General features: G+C 44.6%; 1 protein-coding gene across 7 annotated transcripts in view; it reads right to left on the bottom strand.

Moving 5' to 3' along the window:
• Window positions 1-9,457, bottom strand: part of RB1CC1 (RB1 inducible coiled-coil 1) — a 157,265-nt gene extending 147,808 nt beyond the window's left edge. For 6 of the 7 annotated variants that reach the window (XR_006288533.1, XR_006288534.1, XM_037892625.2 and 3 more), the window contains exon 1: window positions 9,114-9,457. The gene's annotated coding sequence lies outside the window, so the exon portion shown is untranslated. The remainder of the gene's footprint in view (window positions 1-9,113) is intronic. The other variant, XM_037892630.2, reaches the window with a different exon arrangement.
• Window positions 9,458-12,838: the final 3,381 nt, after the last annotated feature.

Below are 12,838 nucleotides of genomic sequence, written 5' to 3'. Positions count from 1 at the left end.
AATAAAAAGTGATGTTAAATGCAGAAAGTAAACCATTTTTGTTCTGTGTTTGTAAAGCACTTAGCACAATGGGGTCCTGGTCTATGACAGTACAAATTCAGTAAAAAATAAATATGACAAAAAAAATCGGATAGCTTCCATTTCAGAGTATACCTTGGTGTTAACTGAACATCAGTAGGTAAAAAAATTCAAACTGGAATGAGAATTTTTAGCTGACAGTGTCCCTGTTTTGACCAAAATTGCCATTTACTTCCCTAAATTAACAAATCCCCTTCAATCAGAATGTATCACATCTGAAGTACCCAATCCAACTATCTATTACAATAACCAAACAAATCTGAGTTTATGAGCAGAACAGTGATTAGACTGGCAATTAAGCATTACAAATGTAAGAGAAGATTGAAAATTAGATTGTGACACTATAAAAATGAACACAACAAAATTAAGGAGACATACAGATTAAGTAAAACAAAACTGAAATTGTGACTTCTGTACACAATAGCAATCTGGTACTCCAATTCATTAAATGTGCCAATATTTTTTTTGAATAATATGAAAATAAAGAAGCTCATGTTCACTTACAACTGTCTTTTTTGTAAAGCATTAAGCATAACAAGGAATTATGCCTTTTAGGCTTTGTCTACACCCATGTTAGGATGACCGACAGTCACTGCAATAATTACTGTAGTTTTTCATGTTCACACTACCCTTCTTCCGCCGGTGGTGTGTGTTCTCACCAGTAGAGCTTCTAAGGATTTAAGTGGGTGGCTGACAGCCCGAGCTGTCAGCACCCAGCAGTGGGGCTTACAGCTGTGAGCTCTGTGCAGTGCTGACAGGCAATGTAAGTAATGCAGTGTTTACACAGACACTGCGTCGCCCTAACTACATTGACCCATGCGCTACACCTCTTGTGGAGGTGGAGTCATTAGGTCGGTCTAATGGAGGACTGACATCAATAGGAGAAACCCAGTAGTGTAAACCTGGCCTTAATGTCCTCCACCTAAAAGTGAGGCATTTCATTCTACTGTATCAATGTTTTTATGTAGGTACCCACCACCCATTTCCACAGTATCTCAGGACTGATGTTAGCTAACAATACAAAAGAAATATACAAATATAAGTAGTTTAAAGACCTAAACAAGGTTTAATTAACTGAAAATCTATTTTTAAAATGTACACTAACATCATCAAGATGAATAGTTGCCATGACAGAAAAGGAGAACTGTTTAAATATTTTTCTTTCTCCAAAATAAATAGGGATGGCAATTTAAGATGGTATATGTATAGTGTTCCACACCTCAAGTATTTATCCATGGCACGATCAGTATATATATCATTGGACTGCACACTATAATACAACAGAGACAGTGGCAGGAACCACACAGTTTCACAGTTGAGCAGAAGTGTTTTGGCTGCACAGTGAATTGACAAAGATGACAAAAAAATTGTACTCAGTTTTACATGGCCATATCATTTCTGCAAGACCTGTGTCGCTTCCAAAAAGACAGGAAGGAAGTTAAAAGGTTGCTTAAAGATCAGGTTCATTGTGGGAGAAAAGTGAAGAAGATACTAATATTAGTACGCCACATTTCCCGTCCCCTCCTCCCCCCCTCTGCCTCACACAAGAGATTGAAGCTTACCGAAAGTATACAAAGGAGCTACTTTTCTGGTAGTCAATAAATTACACTAAAATCAACAAGTCTGCATCCAGCTAATTTAACAGATATATCAAGAGTTGAGAAAGTAGTAACACTATGTTCACAAAGGATAATATGGAGAAACTTCATCTTGAACCACCTCCTAATATTTAGGGCCACTGGCAGACAGGTGACATGCTTCACAATCAATACCAAGAAAAGTCATCTCATGTGGATGAAAACTCCTATAGGGTGCATACATAATCTATGAAAAACAAAATGAAACCTTACATAAGTGCTGGATGACATGAACAAACAAATTATGTAAGCATATAAAGTGTTATACCATTACTTTCATAAAACTAACAATTCAAACAGAACTGAGGGACAATTTCATATGCTGAACTCTAGAATAGCTGCCTCAAATTCTTGTTGAGATAAGCTATCGGAATATAGTATTGTCAATTCTGAGCTAAGTTTGTATTTTAGCTGTACTATAAAAGCCTTTACTTTGATATACTTTAGTCAAGGACCGGGAAATCAAATGTTCATTTCATTTGTTTCTTTAAACTTTGCTGATTGCTACTTAAAACATATTTCTTCAGTTTGATTTGATGTATTTATTTCAATTTATATAAAATAAAGGATGGTACCTATTGCTTCATACTAAGCACCCTTTAAAAACACAATGACAAAAATTCCCTCCTCATAACAGCAGGAGTTTCATCTAACCACACCAGAAAGAAAAAGAAAAAAAAAGGGCAGAAGCAGTTTAAAGACTGAAACAATATTCTTTGTCCATCATCAGCCCCTGTCATAACTTCTCCCTGCATCCTTCTGTAAACTAAGAAAGAGATATCGCTTTGCAGAACGCTAAAAATCACCACATTTGCATTATTTTCATGTGACGGGGTGAACTCACCCTGCACTGGACAGGGAAAGGCTAAGTCACATCCCCACAACTCTACTGGGCATGCTCAAGGTGAAGCACTTCTATAAAAGAGAGCAGCCCAGCTCAGTCTAGGCTGACTACTGAGGAGGAAGGACGTTCCCTGCTAGCTCCAGCACAGGAACAGCTGGAACCCAATTGCAGAAGCCAGAGGTGCCAAAACCCAGACAGATGCCCAAGTGCACGCGGACACCCGAGAGGGACCAGTGGCACCCAGTAGAAGCCTGGAGACCCTGATGATGCCTCAACGAGGACCCCCCAAAGACATGGTAAGAAGTGGCCTGGGGGGGACTAGTTACAGTCCTGTGGGAAGCCGGTGTGTTTAGGTCAGAGTCCTGCTACCTTGGTGGTGGAACGCTCAGCCACTGCTAGGGCCCTGGGCCAAGACCCAATGGAGAAGGGAAGGCCCAGGTCCTCCTAGGTGACAGCCCACTGGCCTCTAGGTCTTACAGCCTTAAGTGCTGGGGCAACTCTGTTGACTCTGGCCATTAGGCCTTAGAGCCCCGAGGCCAAGAACAGTCAAACGGACTTATTCACAGAGTAAACTTACCCCGCACTGGACAGGGTACCCCAACCCTGTCACTTTTCAGAAGAGTAAAAAACCAGTTCCAAAGTCAAAGGGCCCTCAGAAAACTCTCTCCAAACAACCTCCTTCCTTCCCCCACATTTTTTTTTTTTTTTAATACCAGCTCCTGCATCTCTACTTAACACAACTGTAGAACTATGACCTAAGACCACCTCTCCCTGTATGCAAGTAGGTCTAAGACCATTGAGGGCTTTATAGGTCAATACCAGAAACCTTGCATTCTACACAGAATCCGGAGTCCGTGAAGATCACAAAGCCACAACCCATGCCAATGGCAGGATACTCCACTAACAATCAGGCTATTGCATTTTGCAACAATTTAAGTTTCCCAATATATTTCAGATAAAGTCTTCTATAGAATTCACTGTAGTAACCTAACCCTCAATTGACAAAGGTGTGGATGACAGCTGCAATAACTGCACCCAAAAGAATGGGCATAAATAAAAGGAAGACAGATAATCTGATCACTAGAGCTCCACATTAAGGAAAAGCGTGAACAGCATAATATAAAAACAAGATAAACTTATACCACAGTGGCAACTCCTGTCCCCACTCCAGATGTTGTGGTCTGGTGTACAGTGTTGCAGTGCTGCTCAGTCAAATTTGGCCTGTCTGCCCCTCTGTCATGATGGGACGAGTGGACAGGCCAAATTTGAGTGAGTGGCACTGCGACACCATGTGCCAGGTTGCAATGCCTGGAGCAGGGTGTCAGTCCCAGCCCCACAGGACTGGAGCTGCTGCTGTGGTGTGCTTGCTTTGCCAACCACCCCCAGGGTTTCCTACCCTTCCCGCTGCCCCTGCGTGGCAAGACCCCACCCCCATGTCTCCTGTGATTAAAATAAATAAATAAATATAAAAAAAATTTAATGGGATTCCACTGATCATCTAATAGGACCAGGAAATCCTACCAGAATCCTACACTGCAAACTTGAACAAAAGGCAAACATACACTTTCATTCAAAGGGGAAAGAGACAATACTTGCGTTATTTCCTAGTTGCTCTCCCAATCAACCCAGCATCACTTAAATTCTATCTGGATTGAGCCTCAGTTTACAAGCTGCCTATTACCCCGACCCCCCCAAAAAACCCTACCTCAGATCATGGCCTTTATACTTTCTTTTTGCCTCTCCCATACCCAAGCTATTAAGACTTACAACAAAAGAAACCCGCCATCTCACAATCAGTTTCAGCTCAAGACTTCTGCACTAGTGATCTAGCCATCTTCCCATCTGCTTCATTTGTCAAAAGCAGACTCGCTGTAAATGCGGATGACCTGTGAAGCTGAACCCAGGGAGGATGGTACCTAGGAATCACTTCTTCAATGGTTGAGTACAGTATTCCAAACCACTGACTACATGGTTTGTCAGGGGGACAGTATTGTCCCTCAGAGTCCTCTAGATATGCTTAGGTCACTTTAGACTTAGAGGGTAGATCATGAGAGTAGGACCTGCCCTGATAAAAAGCTGTGCTCAACCTCAAATTAGAGAGAGTAACCTATGCTGACGTAAATGTCAATGAGTACTATCATTGCACCAGCACTTCATGGAGACTCCACTATACCATGGGGAAACAGATACACTAAAACCAATCTCATTTTAACTCCATCTCAGAACTCTTATATACAAGATGGACACACTTAGAATTGGATCCAATTATCTTGGGTATATTATATTCTCACCTAGCAGGCACCAAATGCACTGAAACAAGTCCTGCAACATTACACAGATGCATATACTGTGAGAGGCCTCATCCCTTATCAAATAACTTATCTTATTGACTACTAGCCACACACTGAATAACAAGAAACAAAGGCCAGGATTCTTCTCCACGGACACCTTCCTTTACAGAGTTAAATTTACAAACAAAAACCAAAGGAAGCAGGAATACAATTTTCAATTCTACTATATGCCTTAAGTTCTCATCTTGCCTCATCTCTCCTTGCCACCCATGAACAAACCCAAGTTCTGGAAACAGAATCCAATCTCCAGTTTATGGCACCATTGTTCCTTACATTCCTTCCACCACTCCTTACAGTGGCCAAGAGTTCGTGCAAAAGATCACCATCCAAATAAGCACCTTGCAGCTTGTCCTGGAGAAACATCCTGATAATATCACTATTCACCCAACAGAGAAGTCCTCAATACTTCCACAAAAATTCCCACTCTCATAGACTTTAAGGTCAGAAGGGACCATCATGATCATCTATTCTGATCTCCTGCACACTTAATTACAAATGTGAGTATTTCTAATGAGGCAAACATTGTCCATATTTCATCTCTCCACTGGTTTCCCCCATTACAAGGAAAAGTAGTAACAATTCACATTATATGAATTGATTCCCTCTCCATACATATTTAACAATAACCTCCAGCAATTACAAATAAAAGTTAAACAGTTTTAAACCTGTGTGCTTTTTCCCCAAATGTGAAATCTTCCAAGCATGTACAATCTTGTTTACTCCACTGTGTGGCCAGGTACAACACTAATAAACTTCTAATATAGCCAATAAGTCTTCAGAAAATGTTTTCCAAGGACAAATCATTTTTTCCCCTTTTAAATTCCAAAGAGGCCCAGTTCACTAAGTAGATCTCAGGCATTTAAGACTTTATAAAGTTGCTGGTATTGATCCATATTCCACACAGAATTCAACAGGTAGTCAGTGCAGATCAGAGTCAGACTAGCGTAATATGCTCAGGGTGTGATACTGTACTTCAAAATGTAGTAGATACGGCATCCTAATCCTGGCTTTACCACTGGCTTCCTATGTTCTCTTGGACAAGTCACTTAACTCCCCTTTGCCACAATTTCCCTCAACATCCCTGATATTAGGAGAGTAAAATGTTTTGAAATCTACAGATAGCACTTAGAAAACTAAGTATAAATGTAGCTACCTTCCATTTATGCCAAGTATGGTGACTGGATGAAAAACTATGCATTGTCCTCCTTCTAAATGTCTCATTTCCTTCCTGTTTAATTAGTGCATGTTCTTTTTGAGCATATGTAATTACCACTAACTTAAATACATGACATGCCTTCAACAGCGGGGACTTGCACAAAGTGCTCAAAGCGTCTGATATTTTATCTAAAAACTTAGTAACTTCACAGTGGGGAAAAATGTTTTTACTTTGATTTTTCCAAGATAATGGAAGACTTCTCAATTATCCAGTTAATCAAATAAGAACACTATCTAACAACTCTGGAAAGAATCTCCATTCCTATCCCATATTGTTTTCTAGTGAAATAGTGTTTCTAGTGTTTTCTATTCCAGTTTATTCATAGACTGGCAGAAAAAAGTGTTTAACATGTACCAAAGAAAGTTTTAAATATGTATAACATTGAAAAAATGCCTCACCCCCTCATCTAAAGTGAAAACCAAAATGGCATAACAAAAATGTACACATTTCCAAGAAGACTGAGTTCAACCTGCCCATTTTCAAATTCATTTGAACAGCTGAATTTTATTAATACAGTTTTAGTTCTAGATCACAGGTCTGACCACCATTTGGTAGGAACCAAGAGTATATGATGGCTGTTTGGAAACATGTATGAGTAAACACTACCCACTCATTTAACTTTTAAGTGTCCACATCTCAATTTACCCATTTAATGACAATTGCAGTAAACAAGCTAAACACTGAATTGACATGCAGAACAGTCTTATCTCGAGAGGCAGCCCCTCCAGACCAGCACTGAAAACTGAAAAGATTTATGCTCTAACTCTTCTATGCATTGTTATTGTTTAAGAGCGGACAATATATTTGTCAAGAGCAGTCCCTGCCCTGGAAAGCTTATGATCTAGAAGATGTACATAGAAAGACACAGTATGCACCGTGAGATGGGGAGAAAGGAGCTATATTTATTAAATATTCTTAATTGATCTTCAGGGTTTGTTACCTGGTACATGCAGGCAGGCTGAACCAGCAAGGGTAATAACCTGGTGAGAAGCCCAGCCCATCTGCTACACATGTGCTGGTGGGAAAGAAGAGGGCAGTACCAGGGTGCTATTCTTTTTTCATATCAGCTTCTGGCTGACAGCTGTCAGATAAATGTGATGCTCCCGCACCCACTTCTAGCTAATGAAAGGAAGAAGTGCATTTTTATCCCTTCTCCAGCCTCCTTACTGCCCCCCTTCCTTCTCTTAAAGTTTCCTGGCTGCTCTGTGTGCATGTATGTGTAGTGGTAGGGAAGTGTCTGTTACTCTGCTCTTCTCAGCTAGCTTCTATAGATCTTCCTCCTCCTTTATTAAGAACTCCATGGCCAGGTTCTGCTCTACTTCTCCCAAGCAGCCACATGAAAAGCAGGAAATGCACTGGCACAGTTTGTCTACAGATTGACAAAAGTCACACTAAATCAGTTTTCAGAGCACCAGCCGTGTTAGTCTGTATTCGCAAAAAGAAAAGGAGTACTTCATCCGATGAAGTGAGCCGTAGCTCACGAAAGCTTATGCTCAAATAAATTTGTTAGTCTCTAAGGTGCCACAAGTACTCCTTTTCTTTTTACTAAATCAGTTTATAATTGATTCATATTTGGAAGGTTAGCAGCAAGGATTGTAAAGCTTTTTAAATGAATGCTTACATTCTGCATAAATAGCATATTTAGGCACACACGTGCCTCAAGGAAAACATCCTAACCTGCCACTGGGAGCAGATTTTAAAGTCTTAACATATATCATTGATCTGTGTTGTAACTACATTCCTGCACAGTGCAGGGAGAGAAGGTGCTTTCAGGTCAGACATCAGTATGAAAATCCAATATACAAACAACTGTATTACATTAAAGAGGAGCAGATTGCTGGTGTAAAGAGTAATCTGTTCAGTCTCTCCTGATAATGCAATTACTTAAGCATATGCTTAATTTTACGAACAGAGTACACTACTTACATTAGTAAAGTTCAGTGTGTACATAAGTGTTCATGGGATTAGGGCCTTTACTGGCAATAAGCAATGACTATATCCTACATTTTAGCAATGAGTTTATAGCAGGGTGCTATGAGAAAGTCTAATGTAAAGACGTGTTTTACAAAATATAGCACTTTAACATATTTTGAAATAGGACTAATTTGTACAATTGTCAATGTAAAAAAGTACATTTGACATTATTCCTTTTTAACTTTAAATGTGCTCAACTACTAACTAAAAAATAAATTACTCTGCAAAATCTGTTCCCAATCATTTGTACTAACAGTCACAAGAAAGAGCAGATGAACCCTAAACAAGATAAAAAGAAAATTCAACTTGAGTGTACACTGTGTAGTTCATAGTTTGAAAGTATTATTCTTAAGAAGTAATGACAAGGAGAATCCAATGTGAAAAAGAGCAGTAGATAACATGTGATTCCTAGAAACTGGAACACAGCAGAAACTGAAGATACAGCATGCTCGCAGACCTAACACTTCTTACAGGGTTTGACTGTTGTCAAAGGCGGGCACAGAAGCATGGACAGGCTGAGTCATTCCCTGTAGTAACTTCAGGGCGAATCCCCTTCCCGATAGCGGTGGGAAGGGAACACAGAGCACAGTGTTCCCGCAGTGCACGCCCGGCCAGCCCCGCTCCCTCGCGCGCTGTTTACAAACAGCCTCTGCCAAGGTACGGGGCGGCCCCAGCCCTCCCCAAGGAGACACTACTCCTCGGGTCACTCTGAGGGCAGCCCCCCGTCCACCTTCACAGTGACCCCCCGAGGCAGGGGAGGGATCCCACCTCCACCCCCACTTGCTCTTTCTCTGCTGCACCCAGCGGGTGTCAGCCGGCGCGCTGCTGGGGACAGGCCCACGCAGCCCAGTGAGCCACTCACCCCCGCGCCCCACGAGCCTGCGGGGAGGGGGAGCCGCCACCCCGGGGGCAGGGCCTCGCCAGGCTCCCCCCACTAGCTCCTGCCTGGCTCCCCCGCCCCTCAGCGGTCAGGAGGGGGCTCCGGGGTCCCGCTCCCCCCGGGCGAGACTCACCCACAGCGACGAGGCGGCCCCGCGCACCATCCTGCGGTGACCGGCAACAGCGGCTCCTCACTGCGGCTGGGTCCGGCCCATGGGCTCCGGACGCACCCAGAAGAGCGCGGTCGGGGGCTCCCTGAGGGGGCCTGGGAAAGCGCCAGACCCGAGGGAGGCGGTTGAGGGACTCTGGGCACCGCTCGAGCCCCGCCACCGTCCTCCTGGCGCAGCCGCTGCCGCTGTTTGTTGTTGTCGTCACTCTCTTCCGGCGCAGTGCACGCTGGGTAAAGGAAAGCCGGGAGCGGGAGGGGAACCATAGAGAGGAGGCGGGCGCCGAACAGAGCGGAGCCGGAAGGAAGGAGAAGGCTGAGGGGAGGGGTCCCGGAGGATGCTGAAGAGCAGGCGGCCGGGCTCGGAGAAGCTGAGGGGGGAGCGTGGCATGCGCGTGCAATGGAGCGCCGCGCAGAGGGGGCAGCTGGGCTTGTGAGCGAGGTTAGGGGGCGGTGGCAAGAGGCTGGTTGTGGGACTGGGGGGCTGTGGGGTGTGGGACTGAGGCCCAGTGAGGGGGGGCTGTGGGGTGGGACTGAGGCCCACGCACAGGGGGCTGCTGGGTATGTGAGTGAGGCGCCGGGGGGGGAGAGAGACGAGAGTGGGTGTGTGTCTGGGGTCCGAGCCCCAGCCACTCCTACCCCATTTTGCGTGCTCAGGTAGCATTACCTCATGTGACACCAGTTCTTTTTTCTGCTGGCCTCCATAGCTACCCTACGTGATTGGGACTAAGTGGTATGTCTACAGTTGGAGCTGGGCACGTGATTACCAGCTTGTGTAGACATAAATAATAGCTGGCACAGGCAGCAGCTAGTGGCCTCACAGGCTAGCCATGGCAAGTAACCTGCCTGAAGCCAGTGGGTACGTGGTAAGGGCAGCTAGCCCAATCTGCCACCCAGCACTGTCCCTTCTACCCCAGCTGTGCCAGGGGTGCAATTTAAGGGGAGGCGGGGTGGGAGACACCCTTGAGCTTCATACAGGAGGTGTGGGATCTCCCACAGCATTAGTGTGAAATGTAAGTTCTGCAGGGGAGATGTGCCCCTGGGGCAGGGAGTCAGTATTTTGTTTATAAACAGTGGCAGGGTGATTAAGATAGAAAAGGGTTGGTGATTAAATTAAGTGTCTGGAAGTCTAGCCTGTAAAACAGGAATACCTGGGGGGGGGGGGAGGGGGAGGAGGAGGTGTATTTTTGAGAGAGCATAGGGGACTCTGAAAGAATACAGACAAGCTCTCTGAGCCATGGTTACATTCAGAAAAGGAGGCAATTTGGGGGTGTAGGTGAAAAGAAGGGGCCAAAACCAAGGGAAAGGATAGCAGTAGTACAGAGAAGTTCCCGTGCTACCTGTGGTACTTATGTAGCCCCATCACCGTAGTATTTGGGTCCTCACAAGGTCTAAAAAACAGGAGTATTTGTGGCACCTTAGAGACTAACAAATTTATTTGAACATAAGCTTCTCTAAGGTGCCGCAAGTACTCCTGTTCTTTTTGCGAATACAGACTAACATGGCTGCTACTCTGAAACAAGGTCTAAACTATTTCTCCTCACAGCCTCTCTGTGAGGTGAAGCAGTGCTGTTATCCCCATTGCATGGGTGGGGCACTGCAGCACACACAGACTAAAGGCCAGATTTTCAAAAGTATTTAGATAGCTAGTGGGATTTTCAAAAGCACCTAGAAGGTTAGGTTTCAGAGTGGTAGCCGTGTTAGTCTGTATCAGCAATTGATGAGGTGGGTTCTAGCCCATGAAAGTTTATGCCCAAATAAATTTGTTAGTCTCTAAGGTGCCACAAGGACGACTCATTGTTTTAGAAGGTTAGGTGCTTTGTAAATGCCATTAGATGCCTATCTGCATCTTTGGGCACAGGTGCCAACTTTTGGTGCCAGTTGGTGCTCGCGCCCCTGGCCCTGCACCCACCCCTGCCCCAAATCTGCCCCTCCCTGCCCCTATTGGATCCCTCCCCAAATCTCTGCCCCAGCCCCACCTCCTCCCCCCTCCCTCCCAGGCTTGCCTCAAGAAACAGCTGTTTCGCAGCACAAGCGTTGGGAGGGAGGGGGGAGAAGCAGGACCCAGCGGCGCGCTCAGGGGAGGAGGCGGAGGTGAGCTGTAGCGGGGCGGGAAGGTGCTGGTGGGTGCAGACCATGCACCAATTTTTTCCCATGGGAGCTCAAGCCGTGGAGCACCCAGGGGGTCGGCGCCTATGTCTTTGGGTGCCTAAAAGGTTTTGAAATTCTGTCCTTAAGGTATTGGCCTGAACTCGTACAAGAAGTCCATGGAGGGAGTAGAACCCAGGTTCTCAGGGCTAGCTCCCTATCCAGCAGACCAGCCTCTCTCTCTCCTGCATGTTGCAACAAAAGAGGATTCTGATAGATGGGAGCAAAACCAAGGTGGCCAGTTCTCTGAGACTCCAGCGAACGGTCCAAGGAGGTTGGGATGGATGTCATGATTGAGATCATGAAAAGCAGCACAGAGGTCAGGAAGGCTGGAGAATGAGAGTCAGATGAGAGGAGATCACTTAAGTCCCCAAGGGAGGCAGGTTCTGTCCCATGCTTGGTTGTAGAGCTATGGTGCTGTGCAGTTTTACATTTTAACTGAAAACCATTTTGTCGTCATTTTTTGTTCTGAGTTCGAGAAAAGGAGGGAATCAGAAAGTGTCATAAAAGTCTCAGATGTGTTTATGCCTCAAATTTTTAGGGTTTCAGCTGTATCCAGGCCAATTCCAGAACAAAGAACAGAAATTTTATCCACAGAGTCCATAAAGTCGATGATTATTGTCCTTATATGTATTATTCACTGGGCACCCTCTGATTGCTCAGCACTGTTCAGAATATGCCAGAAAATGTAGCATATTGTGTATGCTAATGTGTATAAAATGTGTATTCCTGGATAAGATGGGGCTCAAATATTTAAGTATGAAGTATATAGTTATTAAGCATATGTTAATATTTATGAGTGGAGGCACTGATGGCAATAAGAATTTTACTGGATTAGGGACTAGAAGATTTGATCCTACAACTTTCTTTCAAGGGGAAGAGCTGCCCAGAGCTCGTGTGCCTGTTAATTTTCCTTTCCTGCCTGCAGTGGCCCTGATATACCTCAGTTTTTTTCTCAATTTTAAAATGTTGAATTATCTTGGTCTTTGGTTTTAAATATTCTCCTGTGAGAACTGCAACTCCATCACTGTAGTGTTGTGTTTAAGAGCCTTTTTGAAAATAACTAGCCTTTAAATCAGTGGTAGGAACCTGCGGCCCATCAGGCTAATCTGCTGGCAGGCTGCAAGACAGTGTTTACTTTGGCCGTCCGCAGGCACGGCTGCTCGCAGTTCCCAGTGGCCGCGGTTCGCTGTTCCTGGCCAATGGGAGCTGTGGAAAGCAGCGCAGGCTGCAGGGACGTGCTGGCGCTGCTTCCCACAGCTCCCATTGGCTGTGAACAGCGAACGGCGGCCACTGGAAGCTGCAGGCAGCCGTGCCTGCGGATGGCCACTGTAAACACTGTCTCACGGCCTGCCAGCAGATTACCCTGATGGGCCACAGGTTCCCACCACTGATTTAAATAGAAGTAAAAGCAGTGTTGCCAACTCATGATTTTGTCATGAGTCTCATGATAATTATTGTTTTCCTTAAAGCCCCAGCTCCTGGAGTCAAGTGAAGGCTGAAATCATCACATATCCATTTTTAAAGAAAAAAAAAGTTTCTAGC

The sequence above is a fragment of the Chelonia mydas genome, chromosome 2, assembly GCF_015237465.2.
Source record: "Chelonia mydas isolate rCheMyd1 chromosome 2, rCheMyd1.pri.v2, whole genome shotgun sequence".
NCBI classification, from domain to species: domain Eukaryota; kingdom Metazoa; phylum Chordata; order Testudines; family Cheloniidae; genus Chelonia; species Chelonia mydas.
Note: the sequence above shows the minus strand (reverse complement) of the source record. Positions and strands in the feature narration are given on the sequence as shown.